Here is an 8,933-nt window from a genome sequence, read left to right on the forward strand (position 1 = left end):
CCTGAGCCCCGCGCCAAGCCGAGTCCGCGCCGAGCCTCAGCCGCCCATCCCGGGGCCCGGGCCGGGGGACCAGCAGGTGAGCGAGCGCCCCGGCGCCAGGGAGCCCCGGCCCGGCCGGAGCCCCCTCCGCCTGCCGCCGCCCAACTTTCCTCCCCGAGGGTCGGAGCTTCCAGCCCCTGCGCACCCCCTCCCCTGCCCCGAGTGCGCCCGGCAGTTCCCTCCCCCATCGCAGCCCCCGAGGCTGGGAGGGGGAGAAGAAAGGGTGCAGATCCGCCGGGCTGGAGGGGATTCCCCGGGGGGAGGGGAGCGTCTGTAATCGCCGTGCGCCCCCTCCCCATCCCTTTCCTTCCGGGTTTCCCGGTGCGCTGTCGAGGGCCGGGGGAGGAGGAGCTGCGGCCCCGGCTTCCCGGCCGACCCTGGCGCAGGCTCGGGGAGGGTCTGGGATTGGGACCCGGATTCCAGAGGCCGGAGACCCCAAGGTCAGAGCGGCGACTAGGCGCACAGTGAGTGTGGGTCCAGAGAGCCGGGGAACCGACCGAGCAGGGCTGGGAATGGGGGAGGGGGCCAATCACCCCCTTTCTCTGGGCCCCACTGAGCCGTCCTCTAGGGTTGTCTTCTCTGGGACCAGATCGCTGCCGGTCCTGACCTGGGAAAGATCTCTGCGCACTGAGGGGGCAGAGATCTAAAGGTGTGTCCTATCTCTGCGCGCTTCGACCACGAAGAGATCTCTGTGCCCTCTGACGCCCTAACGGGGCTGCATCTGGTCTCTGTGTGCCTTGAAGGAGGAGAGATCCCCATGTGTGTCACAACAAGGGAGATCTCTGTGCGCTGGATTGGAGAGAGTTCTCTGCCCTCCTCGCTCTCGCTCTGGCCCAGGCAGATCCACTCGCCTTGACGGGAGGGAGGTGGCTTTCATCCTCTGTGTTATTTGATCGTCTTTGGTGGCACTGGGAGGAAGCGGTTGTGCCTAGCCTTGTGGAGGCTGGAGGTGTGGAGTGGTAGTGGTGGGGGGAATGCTGGGGACAAGGCCCTGGCCATAGGCCCGCCTTGCAAACACCTGTTGGAGGCCAGTGCACAGATGAATCAGGAAGCCATGGCTGAGGTTGGGGCAGGAGCCAGTCTTCTCTTCTTAGAGCCTTGAGACCAGTCCCCCAAGGGCAGGATGAGTCTCCTCTTAGGGTCCTGGGCTGGCATTTCATCCCCCCCCAAGCTGTCTCCCCACCTTCTGCTGAGACCCTAGTCACCTTCCTCAGTGAGCCTGGACAGCTCAGTAGAGACAGGCACACCATATGACCCCTACCATGCGGCAGCGCTTCAGCCCTCTCCCTGATTCCCACCAAACCCCTCAGAATCTAGAGGGACCCCGAGTAGCAGAGGCCCAGGCCACTGGGACCCAGGCCCCTGCGGCTCTCCTCAACTCCATCTCCTCGCCTTCAACTCCTCCCGGTTGGACTTGAGCAGGTGCACGTGAGTGAGCGGTAATGGAGCTGGAGGGCAGAATGAGGGTGGCACAAGCTGATAGCTCAAACCATGCCGCTGTCACAGGAGTATCGGGAGGGGAGGGTCAGGGGACAGCCAGACTGTGGGACACAGAGTTGATGCTAGAATGTCCAGCCCTATGCTGAAATGAGACCCATTGAACTTTTAATCTACTGCTGTCATCACTGCCACATTGGACTGGAGGAAACCGAGGCTGAGGGTGGGTCAAGGACTTATCCAAGGTCATCTAGGGAGTCAGTAGATTTGGTGCACCACTCAGGATGAAGATTCCTTGAGAACTACTTCCTGGGCCCAAAATGAGCTAGAACTGACCAAAGAGGATCTGAGCAGAAAGGAACCAGGATCTGGGGTGCTGAGAGCCAGCATTCAGCCCCGTGTGGCCTGGGCAGCGGCTTTGCCTCTGGGGTGCTTGGCCCGTCTCTGTGTGGTGATCAAAGCTCCCCTGGAAAGTTTCCAGAATTGACTCACTCAGCATGAAGACTGAGCTCGAAGGAGTGGTGGGAAGCACCAGAGACAGCTGGGAGTTGTGGAGCAGAGGAGGCTGGTGCCCAAGCCATCCCGGAAGGGAGTCCTGGGAACATCCTGGGACAGTGGTCAATGGCAGTCTCTGTTCTGTTCACAGGAAGCTAGTTCCCGCTGACTCTCGGGAAGGTTATTGGAAAGGTACGCAGTGATTGAAGTGTGGCCCCATAGCCCACCTGAAAGAGGAATGATTACTTTCGGACAGAGGAGTCAAGAGTATCTCTCTAACAAAAATAACCTTCCACGTGGGTTTTGAAGGATGAATAGGAGTTTTCTAGATGGAGAAGTTGCAGTCTAGCCGTCAGGACCAGCACGTACAACGCAGATTTGTGAAACAACACACTTGTTAGTTCAGCGACCCATTGGGTCTCATGGTGCGAGGGAGGGAAGAGCAGAAGCTAAAGCCAAGGTCACAGTCACGGGGGCCCTTGTGAGCTCTACTCAGGAATTGGGAATTTATCCTCAGTAATGGTACTAAAAATAGCTAACATTCACCGAGTGCTTTCTGTCAGCCAGGCATGGCACTAATCACTTTATAAGGCTCATCTCATGAATCCTTGCATCAACCCGGGAGGTGGGACCATACTAATGATAGTATTGCAGGTGGCCAAACTAAAGGCCCAAAAAGGTTAAATAACTTGCTCACTGTCACACATCTACTAAGTAAGAGGCCTTGGGTTTGAGCCCGGTATCGGTGTATCTGCTCTAGGCTATACTCCCCTGCCAGTGCAGACCATGAGAGCCGTCAGTTGAAGGAGAGGAGCAGTCAGGTTATCACAGGTGGTAGAACCTGTGATATCCCAACTGTCTTTGCTGTTCAGGCACACGCCACTTCTCCCATCCCTAACTTTGATTGCTCATTAAGTGAGATTCCTCACCACCCTACCACACTATGAGAGTGAAGTTCAGGTTGGCAAGCTTGATAAAGAACAAAGGAGAAGTGACGGATGTTTCGGGGTTCTGATTGGAACTTTTAGTACTTACAGACAGAGATGCCAACATCCAGCAGTCAGTTGGAGGGGAGGGTCCAGTGTTCAGGCAGGAGACGGGGGCCGCAGGTGGAAACTTGGAATCGTCGGCAGAGGCTGGCCATGGGAGCCATGGCAGTGAGTTAGATTGTCCAGCAAGAGTGCAGACCAGTGGTCCTCAAACCTGGCCATATTAGTATCACTTGGAGAGCTTTTGAAAATTGAAAAATAAAAGAACCCTATGCCCAGGCTCCACCCCACAAGGTTTTAATTCATCAGACTCCAGGGTGAGGCCTGGGCATCAGAAATTTTGATAGCACCCAGGTGACCCTATGTGAAGTAGAGAGTGCAAGAGCACAGGGTTGGTCCAGAGCCCTGAGGCACTCCACAATCGAGGCTGGAGAAGTCGGCAAAGGAGGCTGAGAAGGAGCAGTCGGAGAGGTAGTAGGCAAGCCAGGAGTGGGAGGTGTCACAGAAAGCAAGGAGAGAGCGTGTCCTGGAGGAAGGGGAGTCTTCTGCTTCCTTTCTTTCTGCTGGAGCGAAGAAGTTGCATTCTGAGAAGTTCACGCATGGATCAAGAAGAATGCATAATTTTAAAATGAGTGTCCGTTAGATTGAGGAACAGTGTGGGTGCTGGTGGCCCTAGGCAACAGAAACTCCCTTAATACTTACAGAATGTGGTGCCCAGCATAGACGGTTAGTTGTTGAATGAATGAATGAATGAATGAATGAATGAATGAATGAATTGGTGAGAATGGGAGCCAGTTTGGAGTGGGTTCAGGAGTGAGCAGGAGGTGAGGACATGGAGACAGCATGTGTAGACAGCTCTTTGCAAGAGTTTGATGGTTTAAGAGGGAGGAAGAAGATAGAGGAGAGCTGACCAGGGGTGGAGTCAAGGGGGAGGTTGTAGGGAAAGCCCAAAGTGGACTCTAGGCATGTGTGTCCATGCAGTGCACCCATGGGCAGTGTTTATGGGGAAAATACTTCTCCTTACAGTGAGGGGCCAGAGGTCTGAGTTGAAATTGTGCCTCAGAAGGGGATTTTGATGCCAGGAACTGTGATTCCTCCTGGGGGTGGGCGACAGGAAGGGGTGGGAGATCTTGCTGTGAGAAAAGTGTTCCAGAAAGCAGTGTTTGGGGGCACGTTGAGGTTGCCTAGAGCAGATAACCAGGAGGAGAGGGTCTAGGGTCAAACTCCTGTGGCAAACTCTATGAAGGAGGCAGAGAAAGGAGAAGAGATGAAGCCAGGGGGCAGCTTGTGGACAGAGGCTGGATGCTGCAGAGAGCAAAGCAGGCATGGGGTCTACAGAGTAAGCCAGGACTGGATGCCTACTGCCCTCTGCCACCCTAGACTGGCCTGAAGTGGTGGTCTGAGGCAAGGTTCAGCTTGGGGTGGTGGGGGAGAGCCTGGATAGGACATTCAGCATCTACTGTGCACCATGGAAGATTCTAGAAGGTGTACAATTCAGATTCAATAACTGCTCTCATGAAGGTTACATACTATCGGGGAAAGACAGACTGGATACCACTAAGCAAATAGATACAGAAGGTAATTTTAGATCATGACCAGGGCTATGAAGGAAGTAAAGCAAGATGATGAGACAGGAGTGACCCTAGACTGGCTGGTCAGGGAAGGCCTCTTGAAGGAGGAGACTGAACTGAGACCTGAATAACAAGAAAGAACCAGGGGCGCCTGGGTGGCTCAGTTGGTTAAGCACCCGGCTTGTGATTTCCGGTCATAATCTCATGAGTCATGAGATCGAGCCTGGCGTCAAGCCCTGCATTGAGCCCCATGTAGGGCTCCGCACTCAGTGGGGGGTTCTGCTTGAGATTCTCTCCCTCTGCCCTGCTGCCCATTCGCAGGCACGCTCTCTCTGTCTCAAATAAATAAATCTAAAACAAACAAACAAAAAACAAGGAAGAACCAATCCAGAGGAAATCTGGAGAAAGAATGTTTTATAAAGAGGGAGCTGCAAGTGCAAAGGCCCGGAGGCAGCGACAAGCTCCTGAGGCGTGGCTGGCTTCTGTGCCGGAGCAGAGAGAATGAGGTGGAGATGGAGAGGTTCCATGCCTCAGTTTCTAACGGCCACCCTTTCCATCACCTGCCCCCTTCAGACTGTCCCTTTTGTTATGCACGGCTTATACCACTGCCTGGGGCTGGCAGTGGTTCCTGGGGATGAGACTATATTTAGACACAACTCTTCTCTCCGTGGGCCTAGAACATACTGTGTCTTTTTAAGATGATCAATATGGAATGGGTGCTATTTTTAGAGACCCCACGTCAATTCTTGGGGCCAGGGACCCTCAAATGGGAGAGGGAGTCCACAAACAGGCTTTTCAGGGGCAAGCACCACAGCTGGCAGAGCACTGCAGCCATGTGACTCATGGACTCTTTGAAACTTCTGTCACCTCCCCTGCCAGGCCACCCTTACCCCGACCCCGCAGAGTCACGGCCATGGACTGCGGAGCTGAGTACCCACAGCTGCCCCACCTTCAATTTCATTTCCTGGAGGAGTATCTGGTGTGCCCCAAGCCCAACAGAAAACTTAGTGGTCCCTAAAGCTAGAGTCTAGTGAGACAGTTCTGTGAATCTCTTTGTCCAATCTTCACTCTGTTTGCTCCTCTGGATAGGCAGGAAAGGACACCAAGGACCCTCGGGGCCCGGCAGGTTCACCCCTGGGGCCAGAGCAAAGGCTGCTCAGGACAGTGGAGATGGATGGCTGGAGTTGGGGGCTCCGCGGGCGCATGTACACACACGCATGCACACACACACATGCACACGCACATCCCCGGTGGAAGTCAGGGTGGCCCAGAGCTGCCAGGGGAGTGTGCCTGGAGGAGGTGAGATTAGAGCCCAGCCAGGGAAGAGGCACAGAATTTGGAGAGGGGAAAGGGATCAGACTGTTCGCGGGCCTGTTGTGGGAAGAGAGCGTTTATGCTCTGCGTCTGGAGTTCAGTTCTTTCTTTCTCCTCTTCAGCTTCTTCTTTTGACTAAATCTCCAGGGAGGCAGTGGGAAGTCGCTCCCCCACAGGGGTGTTAAGCAAGGGAAAGGACGGAGCCGCTCTCATGGCAGCTGTATGGCTGCGGGAAGGTCCTTCACCCACTTGGAAATCCCGCTGTTGTCATCCCCGGGGCGTGTGCTCCTCTCCTTACAGCCCTGGAGGCCGAGGGCCAGTCCTGGTCAGCCTCTAGGCTCAAGGTCACTCGGGCATGCGGGCGGGGCTAACCCAGGCCTTGCCCAGGCAGTCCCCGTGCGTTCTGGGAATGGATTTTGAACAGTAGAAAGGCTCTTCCTGGCATCAAGAGGGTGGTAAATGCCTTTCTGGCAGGTATTGATTCCTCGAAGTCCTGTGTGAAGGAAGGGCCTGGCTCCTGGCTCAAGAGACAGTGTTCAAAGGGATGGCGGGGCAGTGAGAGGTTTGGCTTGAGGCGCTGATTTCAGTCCTCGGGCTGCATTAGCCATCCCTCCATCTGGCCAGGCTGGGGGATCTAAGATGGGGGAACATCAGACCATGGGAGGGGCCAGCCCAGCCCCATCAATACTTCCTGCGTGGCCATCAAAGCCCCAGCCTCATCGACCTGGGCCAGTAGCAGCGAAGGGGTCCAAAAAGCCCCTCAGAGCCAAAGTGCCTGCCCTTTGCTGCCCAGCGCTGCTGCCTGCCTCGGGGCCCCTGGGAAGAATCCCAGCCCCTGAGTCTAGTCCCCCACCCCCAGCCAAATGACACCCAGCTGGTGCGGGGGTGTGGGGAGGCAGGGGGCAGAGGCCCACCCACCACAGCCAGACTTGAGCAAAAGAAGGCACAGGAGCTGGGCTGGCCGTTTGCAGCGCCACCACCACCACCACTGTGGTGGGTCGGATGCGGCACAGACTGCCAGTTAAATAAAGCGACAGCTATTGCTAACAAAAGTGGAAACCCAGGGAAAGCCCCCACTCGCTTGCTGAGCTGGGTGCCTGTTAGATGTATAATTGCTGAGTTTCTGTTTCAGGAAATGTCTGAGGGAAGGAGAGAAAAATACTCCCTAAGGATCCCCCGGGGGCGGCTGTCCCCAGAGAGAGCTGGACTTCAGGTCTTTTCCAGTCCTCGCCTTTTATGATTGAGTTAAGGACTTGTCCCCAGCTGGGTCACGTGTGGTCACAGTGCATTGCAAAGGGAACTCAGATGGCAGTCATAGACAAATACAAAGTAAAAGTCTCGGGAGCATTATGTCGAGCGGGAACATTTGACGCAAACAGCCCATACAGTATGCTTCTATATATGCGAAGTTCTAGAACAAGCCAAACTAATCTCTGGTGATAGAAATCAGAAAAGTTGGCCAGAAGCCGACACTAGGGAACTTTCTGGGGTGGTGGGAGTGTTTACTATCTTAATTGAGGTGGTAGGTACACAAGTATATACGTTTGTTAAAACTCATTCACCTATACACCTAAAATCTGTGCATTTTCTTATATATATATATTATACATCAATTTCAAAGAGTATTGGGGGAAAAGGATTGCAGATGTGCCCATACTGTCTCACAGACAATTTTGTGGCATAGATTTTGTATATGGGTGGATTGGCTTATCTCTCTCTGGGGGCTAAGGACCCCTAAGCCCCCCAGGTTTCTCTAGGGCATTTTTGTCCCCCTCAGTGCACACAGTAGGTCCTCCATAAATGCTTGGGTTGCCATGGCATCAGTGCACCATTCCCCTGGGAAAACTTTTTTTTTTTTTTTTAGCCCAGGTGTTAAGAAAAATGAGCTGGAAGAAACGGGGCTGGAGGCTTAAGATGCTGATTGCCGTCTCATGGGCACCTGTGTGCCAGCTGGGTGCTTCCTGGGCCACAGGTGGGCATGTTTCTGGCCCAGCTGTGTGTAGTGTGTGGGTATAGATGGTCCAAGGTCTGGGGCAGCAGCACCCTGGTTGACTGAGCCAGCTCTCTGAGTTCTGAGTTGTGTGGTCGCATAGTGGATCCTCCAGGCCCCCACCCTGGAGACCTGGGGTCCCTAGGCAGCCCTGGGCCTTGAGTCACATCTCAGTGTCCCGGCCTAACGTTACAGACCCCCTGTGCATGAAGCAATAAATGGGTTACAAGGCAGACTCAGGCCTGGAGGAAAGTGGATGCCATGTGCCTTGTGGAGGGGGCCCTGAATGACCTGGGGAGTTTGCAGTTCCCCTGACCTGGCACCAGCAACACCACGGAACTGGAGATGAATGAGCGGCTTCCAAGCCCCCATAGGGCCCTGTCCTTACTGTGAGGAAGGAGGAGTGTGAAAAAACAGGGGCTGTGGCTGAATCCAGGGTTCAAGCCAAAGGTGCCCCCGCCCCATTCCAGCTCTCCCCTCAGCTCCCACTCCAGAGGGAGGGGCTTGGTCTCAGGGACCCCATTTTATCCTGCCTGGGAATCACTTAGGCAGAGCAAGCGGGTGGGGTTTTCTTGTCAGCTGAATTAGCCTCGGCTTCAGCTTGAGCATTGGAATAAATGAGATGCAAATGCATGCAAATGAGGGCATCCCCGGCTTCTGGGGTGGGCGTGTTCGCCTCCAGAAGGGATGGAGGGGGGGATTCTGCAGGACTTCCCCAGATTGCTGGGGTCTGGGATTGGGAGTGGAGAAGGAAAGCCCCCTCGGGATCGTCCTCCCCAAAGATCGGGCTCCAGACTAGACAGAGTTAATGCCTGTGCAGCCTCAGAGGAGCGGAGCCTGCAGGGAGCCGGTTAGCTGAGGCCCTGCACAAGGACGTGCCAATGTGCCTTTGATCTGGGAGCAAGGACCTGAATGCACAGGCCAGGAGCACCAGCTGGCACCCCCACTGAGCCTTTGTCCAGGCTGTTACCCTGGGAGAGCCCGGACTGTGCAGATAATTGCCGGGGCTGGAGGGATGCTGTCGACCCCTCCCGCTGCCCCCCTCTCCCCCACCCCCCTCCCAACCTGTGGCTCCAGCCTGCACAACCACCCACAGCC

The 8,933-nt window shown here is 55.3% G+C and overlaps 1 protein-coding gene across 3 annotated transcripts in view; it reads left to right on the top strand.

Annotated features, from left to right (window-relative positions):
• The first annotated feature begins 6 nt into the window (after nucleotides 1–6).
• Nucleotides 7–8,933, top strand: part of SCN5A (sodium voltage-gated channel alpha subunit 5) — a 93,320-nt gene continuing 84,393 nt past the window's right edge. For all 3 annotated transcript variants that reach the window (XM_034662225.1, XM_034662226.1, XM_034662224.1), the window contains exon 1: nucleotides 7–76. The gene's annotated coding sequence lies outside the window, so the exon portion shown is untranslated. The remainder of the gene's footprint in view (nucleotides 77–8,933) is intronic.

Source organism: Ailuropoda melanoleuca, chromosome 6, assembly GCF_002007445.2.
Source record: "Ailuropoda melanoleuca isolate Jingjing chromosome 6, ASM200744v2, whole genome shotgun sequence".
Classification (NCBI taxonomy): Eukaryota; Metazoa; Chordata; class Mammalia; order Carnivora; family Ursidae; genus Ailuropoda; species Ailuropoda melanoleuca.